Source organism: Erpetoichthys calabaricus, chromosome 13, assembly GCF_900747795.2.
Source record: "Erpetoichthys calabaricus chromosome 13, fErpCal1.3, whole genome shotgun sequence".
NCBI lineage: Eukaryota > Metazoa > Chordata > Cladistia > Polypteriformes > Polypteridae > Erpetoichthys > Erpetoichthys calabaricus.
The window spans coordinates 104,891,004-104,902,068 of NC_041406.2; positions in this window are offsets into that span (position 1 = coordinate 104,891,004).

Sequence of the window (11,065 nt, forward strand, 5' to 3'; positions counted from 1 at the left end):
TTGCTCTGAGGGACTAGACACACAGACCTAAGTGTTCTATTATATATTATGTAATGTTATACATCTTTATATCCAAAATACTAAACTAGGATTCCAATGAAAGTACAGAGGCAAATTATTTCTTCAGTAAAGCCCATCATGGAGGTGGATATGCCATACAGTATGTGGAGATTACTCCTATATTAATGCCTCGTTTTCTTTTTCCCTTAGACCAGCTTTCAGGTACAACCTCCTTGTGTTTCTGTTTGCTTTCTTCCAGCTATGTGCCAGTTCTCCATGACAGCCAACAATCAACAGGGACCAACACCCATGCAAGTATACAAGCAAGTGCCAAAAGCAACTCAGTGGAGTAAATACTTATTTGAAAATAAGCCTGTTTTTGCTTTGTATTTCTACTTTTCTGGATTGAAGCAAATTATTGTATCTGTTATAATTGTTATATATTCTTAGATTGAGTAGTATACTGTTGTAATGGTGTACTGTTTGAAATTATTTTTAAAAAATCTGTTATTAAGCAACTATTAACCCAGCTTGTGTCCCATATTCTCCACTGTTTCCTAGTGTAATATTCTTTTAACTTTGTAAATGTATTTGTTTGTTGATTGTTCTCACCATGAAAGTCAAATCAAGTTGTGGAGCATGCACTGGTACAGTGCGTTGCTGCACCCACTACAAGACGAAACAGCTTGGGATTCCAGTTGGCAACCCCCCAGGCAGCCACTTGGGTCCCCAACAATGAGGATCTTACAAGCCGGATCACCCTCAGGGAAAAGCTGACACTCCCTCACAATGCAGGTAATGTGCCTCATTCGGGACTCCATGAGCAACCGCTCATTCGACACAAAGTCAAACCAGCGGTACCCAAGGATTTTCCAGAGAGACACAGTACCAAAGGAGTACAGTCTTCGTCTCAGGTCACTGGATAGTGTCCATGTCTCACAACCATATAGCAAGACAGGAAGCAACAGGACTCTAAAGACTTGGACCTTCGTCCTTTTGCATAGATATCAGGAGCACCACACACCCCTTTCCAGCGACCTCATGACCCCCCATGCTCTCCCAATCCGTCTACCATGAATGAATGCCATGAAAGGCATTGTATATTATATAGTTGTATTAAAGAGTATGAACATTTTATAATATGGCTGTGTGAGGAACAGAAGCTATAAGTATTCTCTACCGGTGTCATAAAATATATGTTAAAGCAATTAGATTTTTCTCACATTCCAGAAGTTTGTTGTCTTAGATGTTGACTTGTTTTTTAACAATGCCCACAAACTCTGGCAAGAAAGAGAGAGAGAGAGAGAGCTGTTTCTGAAGATCTTTTTTTTAACACCCTAGAGTCAACCCTGAGATGCATTCTGGGCCAAGTGTCCAGTTTTTGAACTTAGGGGGTGTGTTGAATTGGGCACTGCCACAAACCTACCTACCTATATAATATACTGTGGCAGACAGCTGGGGATCCAGCACAGCTGGGATGCCTAGAAGGTGGAAGGACTGGGAGAGGGTCAATACCACCTCCGGGACACGAGAGGGAAGCCATCCTGGTTTGCACGGAATCAGAGCTTTGAAGCTCAACCCTGTTGGGGCCCGTGTCCACCGTCATGGGGCGCCCGGATAGTTTCTGGAGACACGGACTGCAGCACTTCCGCCACAACAGGTCCTGCCAGAACAGGAAGCAGGTGCACCCGGGGTGCTTCCGGGTGCCCATGCAGCACTTCCGCTACACCAGGAAGGTCATCACGGAGCACCTGGAGCACATCCGGGTGCATTATAAAAGGGGCTGCCTCAGTCCAGCTTGCGAGAGGAGAGTGGAGGCGGCAGTAAACAGAAGAGAAAAAAAAAATATATATATAGTCTAGAAATATAAAATCTTAAGCCTAAAAGTACAACGATTTTGTGCAATGATTTTATGTGACGTTTTTATGTCACTTTTTTGTCATGCTTTAAATAGGGCTTATTTTAAAACCTACATATATATGTTTAGTATCATTCTTTTCAGAATTTATCGAACTTTAATGTGATGTTGTTAGATTTTCAAATTCTTATTCCGTTTTTAAATTATAAACTAAAAAACATCAAGAACTTACGTCCCGCGAGACGAGATAATGTGCCAAGAGATTTAACCACACCCGGGGCCGGAAATAAAAGACAAAGAGTAGGACAGCTGCTGTACAGGCTTTTAAATGTTTGAAGCGCCGCACGAGATGCAGATCACATGGCATGTCAGCAGCAAAAATCCAGCAGCTGATTGAGCAAAGAGGAGGTAAAACAAACTGTATGTGTTTCCCATTGTATCACTGTTTAAGAGGAGGTTTCGAAGGAGTGACCTCGTCTCCATGGGGTGCGTTCACCTCCCCTCTTCACAACACGAGCAGCAGAGACATGAAGTGGCTGGCACATAGCGCAGGCTGGGGGGGAACCCCCTAGTATATATATATATATATATATATATATATATATATATATATATATATAATATATATATATATATATATATAAATATATATATATCCATCCATTTTCTGACCCGCTGAATCCGAACACAGGGTCACGGGGGTCTGCTGGAGCCAATCCCAGCCAACACAGGGCACAAGGCAGGAACCAATCCTGGGCAGGGTGCCAACCCACCGCAGGACACACACAAACACACCCACACACCAAGCACACACCAGGGCCAATTTAGAATCGCCAATCCACCTAACCTGCATGTCTTTGGACTGTGGGAGGAAACCGGAGCGCCCAAAGGAAACCCACGCAGACACGGGGAGAACATGCAAACTCCACGCAGGGAGGACCCGGGAAGTGAACCCAGGTCTCCTAAGTGCAAGGCAGCAGTATTACCACTGCACCACCGTGCCACCCTATATATATGGGAGGTGGGAGTCTGGGTGTCATCCTTGACAGTACTTTGAGTCCCACATCAATAACATCTCCCGGTCTGCATATTTCCACCTGCGTTACATTAATCATATGCACCCCCCTCTCACTCCCCACACCACTGCTATCCTCGTTCATAGCCTGGCCACTTCTCGTTTCGATTATTGCAATTCCCTTTTCTTTGGTCTTTCTCGCAAATCTCTTTATAAGCTTCAGCTGGTCCAGAATTCAGCTGCCTGCATCATTACTGGAACCCCCTCTATTCACCATATCACTCCCGTTTTGCAGCAGCTTCATTGGCTTCCAGTTCAGTTCCGAATTCAATTCAAAATTCTCCTACTAACTTTTAAGGCTATCCACAACTTTGCCCCTCCATATCTGTCTGACCTCCTCCATGTTGCCATTCCCTCCCGTACCCTTAGATCCTCTTCCTCCATGCACTTGACTGTCCCCTTCGTCCATCTTACCACTATGCTTTGGAACTCACTACCATCTGAGCTTAGAAATATTGAGTCATTTTCACTTTTCAAATCTAACCTTAAAACTCATTTGCTAAGGACTGCTTTTTCTCTTTGATTACAATTGCTCTGCCTGATTTTAATTTTGTATTTTACTTTTGTTTGTAATCTGTGTTTTGTCTATTGTTCGGTGTCCTTGAGTGTTTAGAAAGGCGCCTGCAAATAAATAAAAATGTATTATTATTATTATTCTCGGCCTGAGAAAATAATTTTTGAAGTTTCTTTATTCATCACCTTGAGACAAAAGGGAAGATTAATACTGCAATTGGAAACTGTGTCAAGAAGGCATTTCTGTGTTCTTTGTCCTGCAGCCATTTATAGGATCTCATTTGTTTGGCAGTATTGGTCCATGGAAGAAAAAGACCAAAAGAAAAGACAGATGCCAGACCAAAGAGTTATCAGTGAAGCTGGATCACAGCATAGCAAAGACCACCTGCTTTTTATACATCTAAACTTTCCTGTTACAAAAAGAAGCTGGGAAAAAGAGACCAGAAAATGGACAAAACCTTTAAGATAATAAAAGTCACAATAAGTGTTTCAAAAATCAGAAAGACAAAAAAGGCTCATTATAACCCTTAAACTGTAAACCACACAGAAGTGGCAAACATACTGAAAATCAACCAACAACAATTTCAGATGTCAATGAGCACACAGCGCCAGCAACCCGACTTCCAGGACATGTCCCCTAATAACCAAGCATTACGTTGTGGAAAGGGGACCGAAAAATAGAAGCACCAACAAAAACATGACGATAACAACTACTAGCATATATCTAGAAACAATAACTTATAAACATGACCATGTCCAAAAACTTCTAAAATGTCAGATAATTCTGAAAGAAGACATTTATAAAGTAGATTCAGTAAATTGGCCCTAGTGTGTGCTTGGTGTGTGGGTGTGTTTGTGTATGTCCTGCGGTGGGTTGGCACCCTGCCCAGGATTGGTTCCCTGCCTTGTGCCCTGTGTTGGCTGGGATTGGCTCCAGCAGACCCCCGTGACCCTGTGTTCGGATTCAGCGGGTTGGAAAATGGATGGATGGATTCAGTAAATTTTCTTTCAACTTATGGGTGACTCATGTACTCGAGGATAAGTGCATTTAAGACTGAAGCCACAAAGCATTTCTTTACGGAAAGAGTTATGGGAATCTGAAACCGATTCCTAATCACTGGGTCACAGCCCACATTTTGGTCTTGAGTTCTTCCACTCGGTAGCGAGTGTCCTTTTTATTATATTGTGTGATGGACGGCCAGCAGCTCAACCTGGCCAGGACGCCCAAAGAGTGGAAGTATGAGGAAAGGCAGCTACTTTGAGACACTGCCTGACTTCCCTGCACCATAGCCGTGCCATGGATTCCAGCAGGACACCATTGGGATCTGGAGTTTGGCTTCACAGCCCTGCTGGGGCTTTTTACATAGCCAGGAAGTACTATCGAGTCATGGGGACAGAAATCTAGAATTACTTCCAGGCTGACAGAAAACTTGACCTCTCCTTCTGACTCGGAAGTGCTAGCAAGTCACTTGGTGGAAGAGCAGAAGCACTTGCAGGTCAGACAATATATAAAGGACTGAGACACACCCAGCAGAGGAGCCAAAGTCGGGTGGAGGTGTGGAGAAGAAAATAGCAAAAGAGAAAGAGAATTGTATTGTGTTTGTGCTTGATTTATTGTTAATCACCTGTTTATAGTGGCTGTGGTGCTTGGAGGGCACTGTATTAAGAAGAAAAGTAAAATAAATATCTTCTTAGTGCCGAGTGTCTGTCTGTTGGGTTAAAAGGGGCAACAGTGCCACCTAGCATTCACAATTGATAGTCGGTCACAGTGGGTCACTAAGTTGGTCACACCAATTTCCCACTCCGATGATCTTACTCTTACTCCCCTCATAACGATTATTCACCAAGGGGTCCCTCAGCTCTGACAATCGCACTCAATTCACCAAGAAGGACAACCGCTCTGACAATCACACGAGAATTACCAATTGGAAAATCCCTAATTATTGTGCTCGATTTACCAATGGGTCACGAAAACACTTATATGGGAAAAAGTGGGCCACGACTGCATAAAGTTTGAGAAAAACTGAAATTGAAGGAGAAACCTTTGACAACCTTTAAGAAGAATCTGGGTGAGGTAGGGACTGTTTAGCTAATAGCTAAACAAACGGGCCTGATGGACTGAATGCTCGCCTCTCAATTGTCACATTTCTTATGTTCGTATTTTATACATATATTTTAGGACAAATTCATTTTCACCTGAGTCATAACAGAGAGTCTTATTCTGAGGCAAACCTAAACATCATAAACATGTACAAATTCAATTTTTCTATTCTAAGGCACTTTCAGTACCATGTCAAGTCAATAGTATGAACAAAGAATACACAAAATACCTGATGGAATATTAATGACTACATTCTCAAAGATAATGCACTTGATTATTAAATAAACATTGTGAAAGAAACAGCCGGACACACAACGAAGGTTTGGGGCAGCCACCCGTATGGTTTTCCTGGCTGCAAAAGGCTTGAATTTGTGAACAATGTTTACAGATTACAGTCCAAAACAGAACTGCCCAAGTATGGAGGATGGAGGGTTTTTAAGGTGGTTCAAGGGAAGTGACGTCCTCGGGGCGGGGACAGAAAGTGACGTCCTCAGACCGTAATCGGACACAGGCAGAATTTCTTGTGTTTGATCTGCAGATAGAGAAGAGAGAAGTTTAGTGCAACCCACTGCCCCCTGACCTGACATGGAATTGGCGTTTTCTGGTCCCTTTGGTTGACTCCCAAACACACGTGTGTGACAACACAGATAAGATAAAAACAGTTAGTAAATCAATCGATTGATAATTTTAATAATAATTAGAAACAGGTTCTTTAACTCAGGTTTATACATGCACATTTCCCATTAGTTTTTATTCTCTTCCAATATTAACTCCTGCTTCATTGCCACAAGGTTGTGACTGGATAGCCAGTCTGGCCGCCTGCCTCATTTCTCCCGCTGTGATAGGACGTTTCTTGAAACTGATGCTCTGTGTGCAGCCCAAAGACATACGTGTGTTTAGATTGATTGATATCTCGCAACTGGCCCAGTGTGCTTAAGTGTATCCTGTGACAGTCTGGCCATCCCATCCATAATAGAGTCTGCCATAATAGACTCCCCACTCAACTTGTCCCTGAGTAATGGGCTAGTGGAAAGATGAATGGATTCTTTGTTTGTCCTCTTATATTTTAGGAAGTACATCACTGTTCTACCTTTTCTATGTGTTGGTTACTATATCTCATCTCAGTCATTTTTTCTGAGCTATGCTCACGGTCTGTTTATCATATCTCTGATGACTTATTATTATTATTGTCTTTTTAGAGGTGATATCGCACTTCTTTTAAGGATCATTTCCCCACTGGTCCCAGAAGTTGCTTCTATAATGACTTCTTATTGTTTGTTAGACTGATTGGGTCGTGAACCTAATCCATGCTATAATTTGCTAGCAAGAGCAGCCAAAGACTGAATTCCCACATTTCTGAATTTAGGCTTTTGCATTGTAAAATAAACAGCTTTATGCAGATACTGAATGCAGGAACTGTGCATGTGTGTGCCCTGCAATGGACTGGTACTCCACAGGGGGCTGGTTGCTGCCTTGGACCCAGTGCTGCCCTGGCTCTTTGCAGTCTTGTAATGAATAAATCTTGCTCAGAAAATGGACGGATGAATGGATTGATGGGCCTTTACACAGTGAGTAATGGTGGGGTTTTGCCTGAGTGTACTTTCAGGTGGACTGGCAACCTTTCCAGGAAACATTCCTGCTTGACATCCAGAATTGGTTCCTTGATTCTGTAATGCATAAATCAGGTGAGGAAATAGCTGAGAGGACAGACAGTTACATATGGAACGTCATTCCAAACCATTTTAAAGATATACTTTCTACAATTTGTATCCTTATTCTTAATTCTGTGGGTGAGCTATGGCAGGCTAAATGAGCCACACAGTCAGTGCTGGGCATTGAACCATTAAGTCAGTAATACCAGCCAAATGCTTTAACCACTAGACAGACATGTTATTTATAATGTCCATCCATTTTCTGAGCCCTCATTTTAGACTAAAGTGTTCAAGAGTGTTGTAACCTGCCATAACAGCTGTGAATAGAAGGCAGGAGGTAACTGCATTACATCACAGGGCATAAATCCAAACTCAAGTGACCAAAAGGAGAACATGCAAACTCCAACTAGGAGGCACCATGGCCAGAAATCCTACTAGGGAGCAGGTACTACTGGACAACATCTTTATAGAACTTCATAGCGTGTCATTCCTATTATTATTATTATTTTTATGATTATTATTATTACTAGCCATGTGCGCACAACTACGTTGCGTGTGTTAAAGTTGTCTGTGAAGGGCTCCCTGTTTAAACGCGGCTGCCAGTCATGAACTTGGCCCTTCGTCGCACAGCATTATGATTTTTTATAAGGGAAACAAAATTACAAAACAAAACCCTTGGACATTGATTCGATAGGAACGGCCTACTCGGAATCACTGTCCGAATAGTAATTATGTGGTGGTGGAGGAGCATTTCTGCTTCTCTCCGTTCACAGTCAGTCTCATTTTCACGATGCTGTCGTTTCCTCTCACAATCTCTTCTCAACCTTTCTCCAATCTCGCAGGTTGCTTTGTGGCAATCCAAAGAGTAAGGAAGAACCAATGCTTCTTTCTTGAACTCCAAACGCCGACTGATGGAAAATCACAGAAGTGTGTCCGACTTATATATACTCTGACTGCCGACTCCAAGAAGCGGGTGAACATTTGATTTGGACGAAGTGCTGCCAACGACGGTGGATAGAAACAGAAAAAAACACACTCTCGACAACGAAGCAGGTGTCGACGCCAGATCTAAACACAGAGTGGTATCGACAGTGTTTGTAAAGAAAAGTAACCACCGAGGCAGTGTCAGGGGAACATGAATTCGCGGACAAACAAAGATCAAGATCCAAATGAAGATTATATATAAAGATTAGTTAATTTAATGCACAACAATTTGTTTAGTTTGAATGTCTGTGTTTTGAGGTGTGACTGGAGTACTACAGTCTTCAGTACTATAAGCCTGGAGGAGATTCTTAATGCAATGCCTATGTTTTAGCTGACTCTCTACTGCCATCTAGTGCTTCTTCTTCTAATTCATTCGCGGACAAACAAAGATCAAGATCCAAATGAAGATTATATATAGAGATTATTATTCCACCATGAAACGTCTCCAGACATCCTTGCACAGTGGGTCACCATGAGCAGGAGTATTGCTGTCATGCAAGGTCAAGTATCTTCTGCCAAGATGAACGCACACAGATGCATAAGCATTGTCTCTGCTCTGCACTGCGTATCCCTGTCTGTGTGCAGCGTTGCACACTGCGGATGGCTGCAACTTCCTTTAGCCTTTTATGGTCTCCTATTTCAAAGCCATTATTGGAATTACATACTGCCTCACATGCTCATGCTTGATGAGAGGCATTTCCCCAGTTACCATCACAGTGGTCCTTAACACTAGGTCAGAGTCTCCGCAAGGGCAAAAGACTAGACTGGGAGTAAACGTTCAACGGTAAGGACTCTAAACAGATGTCTCCTCTCATTATGGGCACTGAAGCCATCTGCTGACAATCACTTCCAGGCACAGTAGATGTCTACAAGTGTGCGGAGTATTAGGAGGCTGGCTGGACATGCTTTGTTTGGAGAGTGGTGTACAGTATGTGAGGTTTAATTCAATTGATTGTTTTGTCTTTTCCGTCATCTCATATGGGATCAGTTTTTTTTCTCTAGGTTCTATTGGAATGCTGACTATTAACGCGTTAGTTACAAGACCTGAGGCTCCTCACACACACTACATAGTGTGGAATTGAGAGGTCACAGTGCTGGCATATTTCTGCATTTCATTTTGAGTTTCTTTCTGATAAGCTGATGCTCTCTGCAAGCTCTAGCGATGAGCATCTCGATTCACTTTACTGCCTCAGTTCTTTCAAACTACCATATATACTCACATTTAAGTTCTTCCGTGGGTAAGTTGGGGCTTGATTTTACTGTATAATTTCTGGTATTTTATAATGTCAGTCATATAAGTTGAATGTGGAAAACTCACGCTATTGGTCCAAGAGATTATGATATGCTAACGCCCACCTGAGAGAGTAACCACGGAGCACACTTCCTTTTTATTTCTATGTATTGTGCCTACGTGACCATATAGTAATACCCGAACTATTCTGATGCGATGCTTGCACTGATTTGTGTTTTTTGTATCTCACACCCTCAAACACCTTTATCGTAAGAGCATCCCTTATCTACAAATGGAGCGCTCGATCAGAAGAAAATATGAAGTTGGTTTTAAATTAAAAGTTGTTGAAGTGGCGAAAGAAATTGGTAACTGCGCTGCTGCAACAAAATTCGATGTGTCTGAGAAACTGGTGCGAGATTGGAGGAAGATATAAAATAAAAAAATTAAGTGTCACATTTTTGAACAAGCGTCTAAGTCAGGGTCTGATTTTATGATCGATTTTTCAGGTTTCAAGACCCAGCTTATACGCAAGTATATACGGTACCCATTTCAATGGATTCTTTTGATTCATTTGATTAGTTTAGAATGTACCACATAACCAGAAGTCTCAAAAGAGAAGGCGGTCCCCCCTGACTGCATCAGAAATATATAATTTAATAATTCCCACATTAGTTTTATATGTATGCGTGTATATAAATATATAATTAGCATTATTGCTTGTGTGGTGGGGCGAATGAAGAGGCAAGGCAAAGTTTAATTTGAAACAAAAAAATCAACGAAAAATATGAGCCTTAGTGCTCCATTTGAGAGGTAAAGTCGTTCTCTCAGAATTGCTTGGCAGCAAACTCTGGTCTTGATCTGCAACGTTTGAGAAAGTGATTGAGAAAGAAATTCGGTGCACCTCGCCGCCCCCTGGTCTATTATTCAGGCCCTTTAGCTGCCTCCCAATCACATGTGTGTGACAATGTGTTATGAATTTTGGATGATGTAAAAAAGGAAATAGACGTGCAACTGAATCCCGAAACAGTCTTTATTTAAATTTATTTGATTTATTAGCAGCTAAAAGCAAACCAGTTTGGGCCAAGTTATTAAAAAATATGCCAAGAAGAACTGGCCTTTGACAAAAAAATATACAAAGAGGAAAGGGACAAATGACTCCAAGGCCCAAAGTCTTAACCACTAGAGATGGGTCCAGATGCAGAACGCCGGAGTTCCATGAGTCAGTAGCTCCTCTGGACAGCCAGTTGGACTGCAGGGTTTACAAAGCCTTAAATAATCTCACTCCGTCCTATATCTCAGAATGTCTCTCACATTACACTCCAAATCGTAACCTTAGATCTTCAAATGAGGGTCTGCTTAGAATTCCAAGAGTGAAACTTAAAAGAAGTGGAGAGGCGGTCTTGTGCTGTTATGCACATAAAATCTGGAATAGCTTACCGATAGATATTCACCAGACTAATACGGTGGAGCATTTTAAAAAACTACTAAAGACTCATTATTTTAACATGGCTTTCTTACAGCTTCATGTTAGTGTAACTCAGATATTCTGTATATGCATTTAATTATCATTATCATTCATGGTGGCTCCACAATCTGTACTAACCTCTACTTTCTCTGCTGTTCTCTTTCCAGTTTTCTGTGGTGCCGATCT